Here is a 15,846-nt window from a genome sequence, read left to right as displayed (position 1 = left end):
CATCATGAACTTTATGGAGCATCCTATGGGGCCCATCATGAACTTTATGGATCATTATATGGGGCTCCTGATTCAATATGGATATTCAAAACATTTAACCTACTGATGTCTCAATTAATTTTACTTTTATTGATATCTATTTTTATTTTTGAAATTTACCAGTAGCTGCTGCATTTCCCAATAAGCTTTCCCATTTTTTTCTTGTAAAATTAGGGGGCCTCAGCTTATACTCGGGTCGGCTTATACTCGAGTATATACGATATATATATTTTTATATATATGTATATATAATGCTTGTGGTATATATACAGTAGTGTGCAAAAGTTTTAGGCAGGTGTGAAAAAGAGGAGAAATAAAAATCAAATCAATGGTTGTCATCAGTCCTTCCCTTTTCTTTAAAACAACATTAATTCTTTTAGGTACACTTGAAAAAAGTTATGGATTTGGGATAATAAAGATACCTCATGCTTACTTCCTTTCAAGATCAGATGTCCAGCAGTACCATCCACTCCGAAATGGCAGCAACCAGCCGAGCTACTATTTGCAATAGTCTGACCAGAGGTGATCCTCATGGAATAATTGTAGCCAAAAAGCCATGCCTACAACATGGAAATGATTTGCATAGTATTGGCATGTGATGCATTGGAAATAAGCATGATGAATCTCTCATATACTACTCTAGATTTACTTGGCATACTTTGCATCTGTTGTCTGCAGTGTTGTGCATTTTTTGGAGTTTCTTCAAAAGAACTAGAATAACACATCTTGAAACCCCAGGCTAGTTTTAAGTCTTTGTCTGAGAGATATTTTGCTGATGTTGTATAACTACATTATGTCTATTTGATGTGCTCAGTCTTGCCATGGTGTATAACCTGTGACATGAAACTGTCCTCCACAAACTCACCTCTGTAGAAGAGTTTCGATGCTCTTAACTCAGTCTTTAGCCGCCTACACAGCTGTTTCTGTTTCAGGTCATAGCAGTGTTCAACTTATGAAATTGATGAACCACATCACATGTTTGGTATAATTGGTTACTTATACACCTGACTATAGTCATACAATATCCATAATTCTCAGGGGCAGATGAAGTGCAGCCAAGGCCCTGGGCAGTTTAGAGGATGTGCCTTCCCCAGCACTCAATGTATCCCATGAGAGATCATGTGATAGGTCATGTGATTAAAACACAGGTGTTCTGGTGCACATCAGCTAACGCAAAAGGACTTAGACAGTGGCGCACACAGCGTGCAAATTTTTGTTCCCTTATGTACATAATAGAGGATACCATGTAATAAGAAACAGTGCTATATATTACCAGAGGACTCTGTATAATACGTGACAAAGGTATATATAACAAAAGGGAGTGCTATGTAATTAGGGACAACACTATATATAACAACAGGGGATGGTATGTAATATGGGATAGCTCAGAGTCAGTGCACATAATTTAATATCCTGTTTAAGCAGTCAGACAGCAGTAAGCAACTTCTGATTCTTATTAGTTTACCTATTGATGGTCGTTTAGTGCCGCCGGTCTGTCCACGTAAACATACCCCTATACAGTATTCCAATACAGTAACCCTTCACAGAGTAAATTTGTACATCCAGTAAGTTACCAAGGAACATCTCCTCTGATTACAGCCTTATTCTTCTTCATCTTTTCTCAAACATTCATGTCAACTTCCTCCGCATTTACTGCACTGATCATTACACACCTGAAAATAAAAAAAGTCACATACATGTACACATGTTTCCTGAATAGAAAATCCCCCACACTGCATTGTTGAATATAGACGCGCACCCACCATTAATATATAGCTCTTAAGCATGATGGCAGGTCTCCAATGGGTTGCTATGACAACTGGGGGGGTCTATTGAAGACTTCCATGCTTGTCATTTGAAACTCTGCCTGTGGCCTGGCTGTAAAAATGGCACTAGTGAACATATGATTGTATCTTTAAGTCCCCTAAATGGGCTATTAATAGAGATTAGCAAAACTTTTAAGGTTTTAAGGTTTGGCTTCGCTTGGATCGGCAACCTTTCTGATGTTCGTCGAGCAATTCACTTATCGGAACCCCATTTAATTCATGGGGATGCAAAAACAAACACATAGACAACACCTTCAGGGGGGCTGACAAAACAGCTCAAAATGGGGGCAAACACCATGAAAGTGGACTCAGAGTAGAAATAGTATAATTTAAAAGCATGGATGCATGGGACAGTGCTTGGACCAGCAATTCTAGCTTAAACATTGATCAGTAACAGGTAGATGAGTGTCAGGTGAAGGCCTGCTGCTCTGAGAACCCCGCAAAATTCAGGCAACACACATGAAGGAGTCCCAACTTGGCGTTCAAACATTTCCAAAAATCAGTGGCAGACACCAGGAAAAATAGAATTAATTGACCCACAGTAGAAATTTTACAATGGTGCAGCAGTCAGGCATGGGCCACTAATGAAACAGGATGTGGGCCAGCATTTACAGCTTTGAATTTAAGTTGAAATTAAGAGGTGGGTGATGGATCAGTATAGGCTTGCTGTGCTGGGAGCATTGCCAAGCTCATGCAACGCACATAAAGGAGACCGAACTTGGAGTCCAAACATTTAAAAAAAATTAGGGTCAGACACCAGGAAAAGTGGTATTAATTAACCCACAGTAGAAATGTTATAACGGCACAGTATAGATGGATGGGACAGGGCCTAGCTTACAAATTGATCAGTAAGAGGGGGATGAATGACAGGTGTAGGCCTGGGGCTATGAGACCCCTTTCCTTTCAGGCAACCCACCAGATGGAGACCCAAATTGGAGTCTCCACATTACAAAAAATTATCTACAAGGAATACCACTGTGCTGCTGCCAATAAAAGGGAGTTAGGTAGCCCATCGAGTAACAGAAGTTGCCAGTTGTCTTTGGATAGGCAAACACAGATGTTTGTTTGGAGCTTTCAGTAAATTCCCACCTACCCTTCAAACAGCTCATCTATTCCCCATTCCACCATAACCTTGCTTTTTCCCCATTCATGTTGGATGTACCCTTCCCTTCTGTTAACCAGCTGTTTCATAACCCTGTTTCACAACCCTGTCAGTCACCTGTCACTAAATTAACAATTAGTATTTATTTGCTGAGATAGTGTGGCTGGACCACAGAATTAGCACAAAAGATTTATATGTTAAAATGTGGACCAGTGGCTGGACCTCACAATTAACACAAAGCAGTGGCGTATCTAGGGGGGGGCAGCCGGGGCAGTTGCCCCGGGCGCAGCCAGCAGGGGGGCGCAGTCGGGCCGCCTAATGCAGCGGTCCGCAGTGTCCTCCCTGGAGGCTGCGTTCTGCCGCCCCCCGCCTGAGAGTCGGCGGTTCTCTGTGTCAGCTGTCAAACTGACAGCCGGCGCAGAGAAGGAGGCCGTGCCGGCTCCCAGGGAGCAATTGTACTGGCGTCTATACAGACGCCAGTACAATTGAAGCTCTGACCGCCGGGCCAGAGCGACGTCAGCAGCGTGATCAGGTCATGTGATCACGCTGCTGACGTCACTCCCCGGCGCCAAAGCAAACGCTGGTGGTAAGTGTGCTCCTCTGTGGAGCTGAAGAAACCACCGAAGATGGGAGATGGGGGGGTGTTAATGAGTGGAGATGGGGGGGATTTGTAGAGGGGATGGCGGTTAATGTGTGTGGGTATTTAGAGTGGGGATGGGGGTTAATGTGTGTGGGGGTTAATGAGTGGGGATGCCATGGGGTTAATGTGTGGGGGGATTTGGAGTGGAGATGGGGGTTATTTAATGTGATGGGGTTAATGAGTGGGGATTGGGTTAATGTGTGCGGGGGTTAATGAGTGGGGTTGGGGTTAATGTGTGGGGGTATTTGGAGTGCTGATGGGGGTTAATGAGTGGGGATTGTGTTAATGTGTGGGGGGGATTTGGAATGGGGATGGGGGTGCTTAATGTATGTGGGGGATTGGGGATGGGGGATTTAATGTGTGGGGAGATTTGAGGACACAAAATAAAGAGTATGTATGAGGAAACAGTATGGGGGATTGGTGCAGACAGTATGGGGAGCGAATGGGTTAATGTAAGTAGACACAGTATGGGTAGTCTGGGATATGTGTGAGCAGACAGTATAGAGAGTGAGGGGGTAAATATATGAGGAGACAGTATGGTGAACAGGTGGGAAGCTAGAGGGGAATAGTGTGAGGAGACAGTATATTGCAGATATTTTTATTTAGGAGCATTATAATGACACTTCTATCTTTAAGGGCGTCGTGTGGAGATTTGCTGCAGAAGACCGGAGAAGATGGATGTCTACAGAGACGAGATGTGGATGAGAAAACTCATCATGGGGTCTAGAAGAAAAGGTGACTGACTGCAGAGACGACGTCATCTATAAGGTACCTGGATGTAAATGTTATTTGTGATACTGACTAATTCTCATGTTTTTGTTAGGAGCATTATAGGGGTTGTCCAGGTTTGTGCTGAGTCTGCAGACATTCTATGTGATTGCAGACTTCTGAATTCTCACAGTGCTCACTGAACGCTGTTAGGATTCTCTCATGCCGGTAATTTACATACATGCGGTCACATGCTGACTAGACATGTGTGGCCTCACTCAATGAAAATGAACAGAGCGAGGCTGGGCACGTCTAGTCGGAATGTGGCCAGAAGTATATAAATCACATGCTTGTGCTGACATGGCTGTACATCGGCAAGGGAGAATCCTAAAAGTGTGCAGTGCATTTGTTGTGAGAATTCAGAAGCTGCAATGTCAGGATTCAGCTCTGCAGGTTGCCGTAGTCATCACATGGACACTTCACTCATATGCGATTTGCATAGGTATGGTCCTGTGACAACGAGCTTCTCTTCCTGCTTCTCTCAGTTTTTTACTGAACATTGAGAGCATTAGGAGGAGCAGCTCGCAGGTACATGGCTAAGTGTGCAAGTCGCATATGTACTTGGGCGGGGGGGGGGGGGCGCCGAACCGAATTCTTGCCCCAGGTGCCAGAAAGCCTAGATACGCCTCTGACACAAAGTATTTAGATGCTGAAATGTAGACTTGTAGCTGGACCACACAATTAGCACAAAGGATTTATATGCTGTAATGAGGACCGGTGGCGGGACCACACAATTAGCACAAAGGATTTATATGCTGAAATGAGGACTGGTGGCGGGACCACACAATTAGCACAAAGGATTTATATTCTGAAATGGCAACTGGTCGCTGTACCACAGAATCAGCAGCACAATGGATTTATATACTGAAGTGGCAACTATTCGCTGTACCACAGAATCAACAGCACTAGGATTTATATGCTGAAGTGGCAACTGGTCACTTTAGCTCAGAATCAGCAGCACTGTGGATATATGCTGAAGTGGTGACTTGTGGCTGAACGATAGAATTAGCAATCCAGGTCTATATGTTGGATGGACGATTTGACACTGAATCCTATCTCAACAAGCTGAGAATAAACCTCCTAGCTAACTATCTGACTACTTGCAGCAACAGCCTCACTACGCTGTTACACTCACAAAATGGAGCTGAAGCCATATGTCTGCTTTTTATATGGAGAGGGACACTTGACTTCGGCAGCCAATGACACAAGTCCTTGTGTCTGGACGTTGTGAATGGTTTCTGCTCCCTGATTGGCTGCCGGAATCTCCACACATTAAGTTAATAAAAAAAAAAAAGAAGAATAGCAGTCCACCACTCCTCCGACTTACTCCTCATCAAACATGTCCCTCCCACTCATCATACAGCACCAATATTCTAGCCAAAATCCTAACAAAAGCATTAGTGGAAACTCGATCATTTACAAAACTTTGGCCGAATTTGAGGAAAATGCTTGGGAATCCAAACACTAATCGGAATGTGCAAGGCTCATGCCGAATTTGAGATTGGCGAACCATTTCCGAACAAGGTCACTCGTCTCTAGCTATTGGTAACAGTGAAAAGTAATAATACATTTTTAAAAATATAAAAAAAACATAAAAACGAAATTAAGTAATAAAAAATACACATATGTGGTGTCACCACTTTCAGAAAAGTCCATTCATTTCTTCCCCACAAAATAACCGTATAAATTACGCTTTCTCTTAATGCATTACCAGTCACTGTTCTGTGTCCTCAAACCCCCACCACTGTTCGCTTCTGGCTCCCCTGTTTCATTATAATTACATGCTCCTCCAATTCATTATATCTACATGCCCTTCTCCCCAAATTAATTGTCATGTCCTCTCTCATTATAGTTTCATGTCTCCCACCCCACATCCACAATTCATTATGATATAATATCATCTCTCACACTTCAATTCATTATAATTTTGTCTCTCCCTTTTCCAACCTGAATTCATTATAATTACTCTCCCAACCCCACCCTCAATGAATTATAGTTTCCTCTCTTCCACCCCCATTTCACTTATTTTACTGAAAAAAATTTTTTTTAAGGCCGGAGTCACACTGGCGAGGAATACGGGTGAGTGAGAGGCGCTAAAAGCACGCATTAGACACAGACAAATGATTCTCTATGGGGTCACTCGCACCAGGCGTATATTTCTCATCTGTATCCTACGCTCCGTGCCAATCGCAGCATTCTGCGATTGTCAGCGTACTACGTCCGTAGTACGCCAATGCAAGTCAATGGGTGCACAAAAAATACGGATTACACACGGAACACACGTGTGACCTGCGAGCAATACGCAGGTCTTTTGGCTGGTGAAAGGAAATGGGCCAATCCATCATCAGGAAGCCTAGACATGCAAATGAGCTCAAAAAGCACTCCAGACATCCAGGAAGTACGCCTCTATGGAGTACAGCAGCAGCATGGCGTCCACACACATTAATGTTGAGATGCTAATTGTGCTGGTGCAGGAGCGTCCCGAAATATGGGACCCACGCGATGCAAATTATGCTAACCGGACAAGAAAGGAGGCGTCATAGAGGCGCATCTGTCGCCAGATGTACCATGACTTTGGTGACAGACCACGTGATGAGCAGCATAAAATTCGTAAGTGCAACCATAAAAACATCATTAACCTTAGCGCGCGCAAAAAAATGAATCTAGAATCAGCACCCCCCTTCCTGTGCATGTACTTTTATTAGCCTCATGAGGCCGTTACATTTCGATGTGACACGTGGTTTCACACAGCCATAATTTGGGGTTAGGCCACAAGCTCCTCATCCTCCTAGCCAATAAAATTAGTTTAAGTGTAGCTAATGAGACCCTGTGTATCTGCCCAATTACATATGCCACCATGGGTAGAACGCACACCCCAGAAGGCCCCATGCCTAGACTACACTTAGAAAATGTGACCTCTCAAATATGTGATTTTGACAATATTTCCTCTCAGATTGCAGTGGAAGATGTGATGAAACGCTGGCGAAGCATCCGGGACCAGTTCCGCTGGGAACGCCAGCAGCGGTCCAGGAGTGGGGATGCTGGATATGTCAAACGAAAATACATATTCTATGACCGGCTGAACTTCCTCGCCCCAATTCTGGATCTGAGACCGTAAGTACATACCTCACACCACATTACACAAATACATTACACAAATACTTTACAGGGACAAAAATATTGATGTATTTTTGCCTCTGTTTTATTTCATAACAGAACTCAATCCAACCATACAGATCGAGGAACGGCCTCAGAGGCAGAGCCCATTATAGATCCTGTAGGGGATGAGGTGGCTGGCCCATCTTCTCCCCCTACAAGAAGGATGGCTGAAGATTAGGCATCACAAGACAACACAATGGCTGGCCTACACACAACACCACCAGGACGGTCTGCTGCTGCCACATCACCCATCCTGGAAGAGCCGAGCAACTTGGGCAGCAGCCCAACTGCCCAGATCAGGTCCTCTCCACAGGCCGCTCTAACATCACGGCGAACAAGAAGAAGGCGCCAGGTCACTATTCAAGAGAGCAGGACCAATGTGGACACAGGGGTGCTCAATTATTTGTCTAGAGTAACTACAGATGATGGGGAGGAGGCCTATGCACGTAGCCTCACCCTTTATCTCCGTGCCCTTACCCGTGAGGTCCGGCTCCGTATTAGGGGATGTATTCAGATCCTGCTTGATGCAAGCACCCCCCCAATACCCCATATGAGGTATTTGAATTTCTGGAGAGGTGGCAGCTCTCACCACGAAATTTAATGCGCATGAGACCATCCACATAGATGCTTGCTCAAGCAGGGTCCGAACATCCCCTAATACGTGGGCCAACACCTCAACCCCTTCCTCCCCCTACCCAACCTTCTATTCCGCAGCCCCAAATGTCTTCCTCAAGCCAACCCCACCAATATGGCCACTTGTACCCACCCAGTGTTGGAGGCTGGTCCCAATCTGGTTGGGGACGATCTGGCTATCTTGGTGGGTATGAGCCACGTGCCTACCAGAGCCAACAAGAAGCCCCTCACCATCATCATTACTCTGGCCAGTATCCCCAACAGTCCCAGGAGGCAGGACAATTCCAGCATCATGGGCAACAGTATGGCCCCACACAATGCGATGTTGGCCAAAATGTCCAGCAGCACCCACAGGCTGTTCTTCCACGTTCCCCTTCCCCAACCTATGAGGATTTATGAGTCTGATGGGTGGAGTTGTCCAGTGAGTTTTAACTGGTGCTCCTAATAGACATGAAAAAACAGGTGTTCTCCATCACCAACATTTAGAACATAATTTAACATTCACATTTTTAAACAATGTTTTCCAAACATATGAAACAATCCATCATGACAGGCAACGCTACCTCACGCCTTTCAGACAGATATTACATGTGTGTAGAAAAGAGAATTTTTAAATGCGCTATACTGTAAAATGAAAGGATGAAAATACACTACTCACTTGTTAACGCCTAGGAAAGGCGTGTTCGCCTTAGTTAAGTAGTCACCTTTTTTGTTAGCAATCTCTAGTAAAAAAATTCAAGGCGACCAGCATTCAGAATATCACGCTCTCTCTATGTCTTAACAAGTGAGTTTTGTATTTTCATCCTTTCCAGTATAGCATGCTTAAATATTCTCTGTTCTACAGACAGGAAATATCTGTGTGAAAGCTGTGAGGTAGCCTTGCCTGTCATGTTGGAATCTTTCTATGATTCGATAACATTATGAGGAAATGTGAGTGTTATCTTGTAGCCTTTATTTTGGTGATGGAGCTCACCTTTTGTTGGCAAATCTAGTTTAATCTAGTCATGCAGCAATGTTGTTATTGCCTAATCTTTGTTGCTGTTTTGTTATGTAATGTTAATTTTACAACAAGTTAAAGAAGGCACAAAGGGTCATTTTGGCCATTGCCAAATTTTTCTTATGGCAATATTATGTTTGCCTTTAAGCAAAACAAAAAAAAAAGGCAAAACTAAAAATTTGTCTACTCTAGTTAACGTCTCTGTGTGATTTTTCACAATCCCTCACAACATACTAACAGACACCAACCAATGCAATGAAACACTCATAGAATCATAAGGGCTTGAGTAATATATATTTAGACACAATTAAAGAAACAAATTATAACATAGACACAGCATGCTCTTGCCAAGAAGTTGCCCCCTCTGGTGAGATAAAGTAATTAGTGAAAATATCACGCACTTTTAGGCCAGAGAGCGGTCTACGTTGAGGGTTCATAGGTGGCCACACCCTGCGCACATTGTCCGGCCTATGCACAACACCATCAGAGGAGGAACAATCATGTATCCTGGTGAAGTTATGCAGAACAACACAGGCTTTCACAACTTCATTCACATTTTGCTCACTCAACTGAATGGCAGACTGGAGTACCCGCCATTTGGCACAAGAATCCCAAAGGAACACTCCACCAGTCACCTAGCACGTGATAGGCGCAAGTTAAAAATTCTGCGCCTGTGGTGAAGGTTGCGCCGGGGATATGGCCTCATGACATTGCGCGATAACTGAAAGGCCTCATCTGTCGCAATGACATAAGGGACTGATTGTTCGGGGGAGCCTGGTAGCTGGCGTGGTGGTGGTAGATCCAACTGGTTGGTGCGTAGCCGCCGAGCCATTATGGAAGTATTGAAGACTCTAGAGTCTCCCGTCCTTCCATAGGCCCCAATGTCAACAATTATAAACTTGTATTGAGGGTCTACCAGAGCCAATAATACAACAGAAAAGTATTGTTTATAATTGAAGAATTGGGAGCCAGAGTTCGGCGGCTTACGCACCCTGATATGTTTGCCATCTAGGGCCCCAATACAATTTGGAAACTGGCAGTCCTCCTCAAAGTCCCTTGATATCCTTAACCAGTCTTCCATCCTGGGCTCGGGCATGACCACTTGATGGAGTCTTGTCCAGATTTCTGCACATGTAGACCTCACTATGCCTGAAATGGTTGACTTTCCAATGAGAAACTCATGGTGGAGGGCGGCATAAGACAGGCCAGTGGACAGGAAGCTGTAGAACAACAGAAATAGTAAAGTTTAGAATGGCTAAAGTAAAAAAAAATCAGTTACATGCCGACCAAACTTGGTAAGAAATGAGAGAGAATAACACACACATATTTGGTGGCACAATGACTAAGTGATATGCAGGACATATTAGATGTAACATTCTGGTGTGTCAGGTCAAACATATTTGGAGTAAGCTGAGGGCATTAAACTTTGTCCAAGAAGGCCAAAAAACATAATTTAGCACACACATTATGAACATAGAGAATGTGGTTGTGTAGTACATACCGTATTGTGAGTAGAAGTCGCTCCTCTGCAGATATCGCTTTGCGCATCCTTGTGTCCTGAAAGGTTATCCCAGGGCGCACTGTCTCCAAGAGTCGATCAAATGGGGAAATGCTCATGCGACAGTACTGGTAAAATTTCTCCGGATGCTCCCGCAGAGAAGAATAGAGGCGGTGAAAATGACCTCTTGTGAGTCGTTGCCTCAAAAGTGGATGTACCCACATGCGTCTCCTCCGCGGATCCACTATCACAGGATATGGTTGCTCAAAGCGCCGTGACAAAAGCCAGGTAAAGAGAACCTGCTCAGTTGTATTGAATCTCAGACCCTCTGCCATGCTGCACAAAGAACACCAACACACCTCGTGAAAGCAAGGTGACAAATGGACAGAATGTAGGCAGCCACCTGTTTCTGAGTGTCTAAATAGGGTGCAGGCTAATGATTTAAATTGTTTGCAGGCCTCAAAACCGTTAAATGTCCATTTTGCAAGGCTGCGAGAAAATCTCGCCATATGGATTGCATACGGATGCCACACGGATTACATACGGATGCAGACATGCGCAAAATACGCGACCTCACCTTGCTTACGGATGACCGTATTCATCCGTATTACGCAAGTAAACTACGGACCGTATTTTGCGCAGGTTAGTGTGACTCCAGCCTAATACTTACCTCTCCTTACAATCTTTTGCAGTTCAGCTTTTTCTAGTGGCCGGCATGTATATCCAGGAATGATGGTGCCACCTAAGGCACATCACAAAAAAGTTGACGGGAGCTCCACTGGAGTTGCGCAGCCATTGTATACTTCTGGCAGCATAGCTTCAAGAAAGTGACCTCGAGCTAGATATGTGCCGCTGATGGTGGGGCACAAAACATTATAATGAGGGCAATCTGGTCCCCGGATACTTGTGCAACAGCCCTGGTATGGGGCCATTCCGTTCACTGATATCCACCCCAACGCAGTGTCCACAGTCGATTGAATAACCACAGACAACAGGTCTTGGGGATAACAGCTGCTTTACTTCAGCAGAACTGGGAGAAATAACATGGAGTTATGGTAACAGTTCACGTGAGGAATCCATGACCAGTACAGTTCAGGATTGGATTCTGACACAGAATTGAGGTTCGGGAGCTTTAAGAACCTGTATTAGTTAGGAGCAGTACTTGCAGCTAATTATGAGAAACGCAAAGTCTCTTGGTAGCATAAAGGCAGAAGAGGGAATATATGGCAATATGTACAGACCTGAAATCCGGTATTCATTTCCTCAGCTGGTCACAGTATGTGCAGAAATATACTTGAAGTAAATAACAGATAATTTGCGATGAGGCGGAGGGACCCTCAATTTCCTCAACATGCAGAGCAATAGGTTCTTCTGCACACTTTAGAGCGACCTAATGCTGTAGAAGCATGCCTTAAACCAGATAGCAGGGATCCAGGGTTAAAAAAAGGTTAAAAGTCTTCAGCCATCTTGGCAGTAGAAGTCAGAGGAGGATCCAAGGCATTAGGCCTGACTGTGTAAGTCTTGAGATGAAGAAAAGGATGAACCTCCAGGCTTGGAGCCTGGAGGGGGGTCAGGAGACACCTCACATGAGGTCTGCTCTGGGTTACATCTTGAACCAGACTCCTCAGGGAATCTTCCAGAACCCTGTCTTGTCTCCACAAAGACTGGAGGTAGCTCCTCCCACTGAGCCTTAGTGACAGGGTCACCGACCAATAGGATAACTCTCAATTCTGGTGTCAGACTTCACATTGTGAGATTAATATATAAATAATGAATATATGAGATTAGTGAGTAATGGATTCATTTAAACCATATAACAGTAAAAGGATAACTTAGGGGTGAGTTGAAGTGTACAAAAGCTACTCACGGTCCAGGGTTACTTAAAGGGACATACCCAATCTGGACCGAGTCACTACACTTGGGCACAGGGCAGTAGCCCAGATTGTCCTAATTATAATCTGTCTATGCTGACTCTGTGCAAGTGTACCTGAAATAATTGATGCTGGTTTGAAAAGGGTGGTCAAGCCAAATACTGATTTGATTTAAATTTCCCTTTTGTTCATTCACTTAACATTTTGTTAATTGATAATAATAAACTATTGCCACTTCTTTTTTTGAGAAACATTCTTACTTTGCAGCATTTTTTTCACATCTGCCTAAAAGTTTTGCACACTACTGTACTGTACATACACTACTGTATGTGTTATATATAATTCATGACATAGATATATTATCCACTGTACGCGACACATATACCGCACACAGCATTGATGTCGGCCAAGGACGGACATTGAAGCCTTCAAACCTGGATCCTCTGATGAACCCTTGCATCTCTTAAGGTGGAAACACGTCGGCAACAAGAGGGAGCTAATGGCTGATAAGTACTACAACTTTGTGGGATACCTCTTTATGGCTATTTGATGTTTATTTCTATCATTGTACCCACATTATTGCTGTTCTATGTTTGGGAAAAAGAGGGAACCATTTTTTGTGCTTATGCTATAGGGTTATTGGATTGCTACCGCATTGATCCCTGGAAAACATCTATTTCCCTGCTAATCTAATGGTTATTTGTACTTCAGCTAGAAGTGGGCCAAATCTTCAGACAAATAGGACTTATTATCTAACTAGACCATTTATACAAGTCCTTTTTTTGTTACATCACTGATGATAGGCTGGTTTCACATTAGCGTTAAAACAACGCTGCGCACTGCGTCGGTAAGCCCCGCCCCGATCCGGCTCCCTGCCCTCCCCATCCGGGATCACCGCCTACTATCGCATTTGCACGTATGCGATCGGCGCACCCTATCTTTAGTATAGGGTGCGCAGATCATGCACTGCCAGTGTGAAAGTAGCGTGCTGCGCACTTTTGACGGTGCGCCGTGCACGCCGAAATGCAGCATGTTGCATTTCGGCACGCATGGCGTTCCATCAAAAGTGTGCAGCACGCTACTTTCACACTGGCAGCGCATGATCTGCGCACCCTATGCTAAAGATAGGGTGCGCCGATCGCATGCGTGCAAATGCGAAAGTAGGCGGTGATCCCGGATGGGGAGGGCAGGGAGCCGGATCGGGGCGGGGCTTACCGACGCAGTGCGCAGCGTTGTTTTAACGCTAATGTGAAACCAGCCTTAACCAACAGTTATTTATATGATTGCACACTTCGACTACATCCCGTTTAGATGGCCTATAGCAATGTAAGATTTTGTGATATTTATCCACCCTCCTATGAGAACATTTGGTCTTTATACTAGGGGTACCTTGTATGAAAAACTTTCTATGCATATCTGTGATTTGAGTTTTTTCAGTGTCTAGTATGTTAAGGGCGCACTGGGGTCTTCAGGGCTACCGACGTTGAGCGGGGGTGGCATCACATCTACAACCAGGGTGCCAACCTACGCTGACAGGTAGGGCGATTTGTAGGGAGAGATTAGCCCTTTACATTAGGTTACTATACTTATTCCTTGTTGGGCCGTATGCTATTTTTCTCTTGGTTCTAAATACATGACACATATGACATCTAATACATGAAACAAATAATACACACATACACATTACACCTACATGTAGAAGCCTTTTAATGCACAAAGGAGTAGCTACTTGGTATCATTCACTATCTTCAGCTTGGCAGTGCAGTTCAGGCATCCTACCTCTCTGGTACAGGCTGTCAAGCTGACAGGAGTGAACAGGGACATAAAGGGAGAAGGGTAGTCATCCCTACTGATGTCTGCTATCCAGCGGCTCGTGCAACCACTCAGGTCCCAAATAACTAAGGCTAGCGCCCTCATCAAGAATTTAGACTTAAGGTACTGTCACACTAAGCGATATCGCTAGCAATATCGCTATAACTTGTGATGTTATAGCAATATTGCTAGCGACATCGCTGTGTCTGATACTTACCTACGAGCCGCTCCTCCGCTGGTTATCGCTGATCGCGAGAGAACGTCCTGGACCGCTTCTCGTTGTCAGCTTCCTGCGGTGCTTCCTGTGGAGAGGCGAGTGACGAGCGTGGACACGGGCGGGAGGATGTCAGGATCGCCTAGTGTGACAGGTAAGTAGCGACCCCCGTCCCCAGCGATGTCGCTGGTGAGATCTGCCTGTGTGGCAGCTCACTAGCGACCACTTACCAGCGATCCTGACCGCATCATATCGCTGGTCGGGATCGCTGGTACATCGCTAAGTGTGACAGTACCTTTACTGTATGTACAAATACAACATGTAATGTATGTTTTCGGTCAATGACAAATAAAAAGCAACATTAATTCCTGCACAGGTTTTAATATCTGTATAATATAAGAAAAAATAAATAAATTTACATAAACCAAGCATCTTTAGACTCAGACTCTAAAGAACTGTTTGAGCCTACTGAGCAAAATAAATGTGCAACTTGCTGTTAAATCAATTGCAGGGCAAAGATGTATGTACAGATTGTATTCGAGTTAAGTTTACAAGCTTCAAGGGTCTCCTATTCATTGTGTGATTTAATAATAAACAAAGCCTTCTTCAGAAACGAATACAGCCCGTTCAATTTAATCTTTGTTCGGAATAAGTGCTAGATGTGAATTGGAAAAAATAATAATAATGCTGTATGCATGAAATCAATTTAATGGTAGAATTAATGTGTTTTATCTTCACATTGTGTTCTACTTGACCACCTCTGTGTGACCACATTGTCGTTAACATGACAACATTTATTATTTTACATTGCACAATTTTTTTCATTTAAAGAGTACCACTCACTGATTTTTTTTTATTTTAAGCTAAGTTCCTTTCAATTGGTTTTGCTTCTCCAATTCTAGAACAGTTTGTACTCTTCTTTTTGCCCCTCATTTCCAATTGGGCATTTACAACAGAATTTCTCTGTGGGCACAGTCATGTTTTGATTGGCCAACTTTAAAGAAGAAAAAGCAAACTCCTGCAGAGAAGTTCTAGGGTATATGCCCAGTTGATTGATGTAAAATTTGCATCCTATTTCAGAAGTGCAAAAGGTGCCGACACATCATTGTCAGAGACACAAAAAATAGGCCCATATACTGTTTTTGCAGAGAAGCCCTCTTCTGTGTGTCTGCCACCAGATAAATGGTATGAATAGTAGCTTGACAAGAAGGCTACTAACATTTTCAACAGCATATCCCAGGACATGATTATCACTGAAAGCTGTAGCAAAGAAGAGAATAATATACT

Source organism: Dendrobates tinctorius, unplaced genomic scaffold (genome assembly GCF_039654945.1).
Source record: "Dendrobates tinctorius isolate UK_male_01 unplaced genomic scaffold, ASM3965494v1 ptg000097l, whole genome shotgun sequence".
NCBI lineage: Eukaryota > Metazoa > Chordata > Amphibia > Anura > Dendrobatidae > Dendrobates > Dendrobates tinctorius.
The sequence above is the reverse complement of the archived record's forward strand: the minus strand, read 5'-3'. Positions refer to the sequence as shown.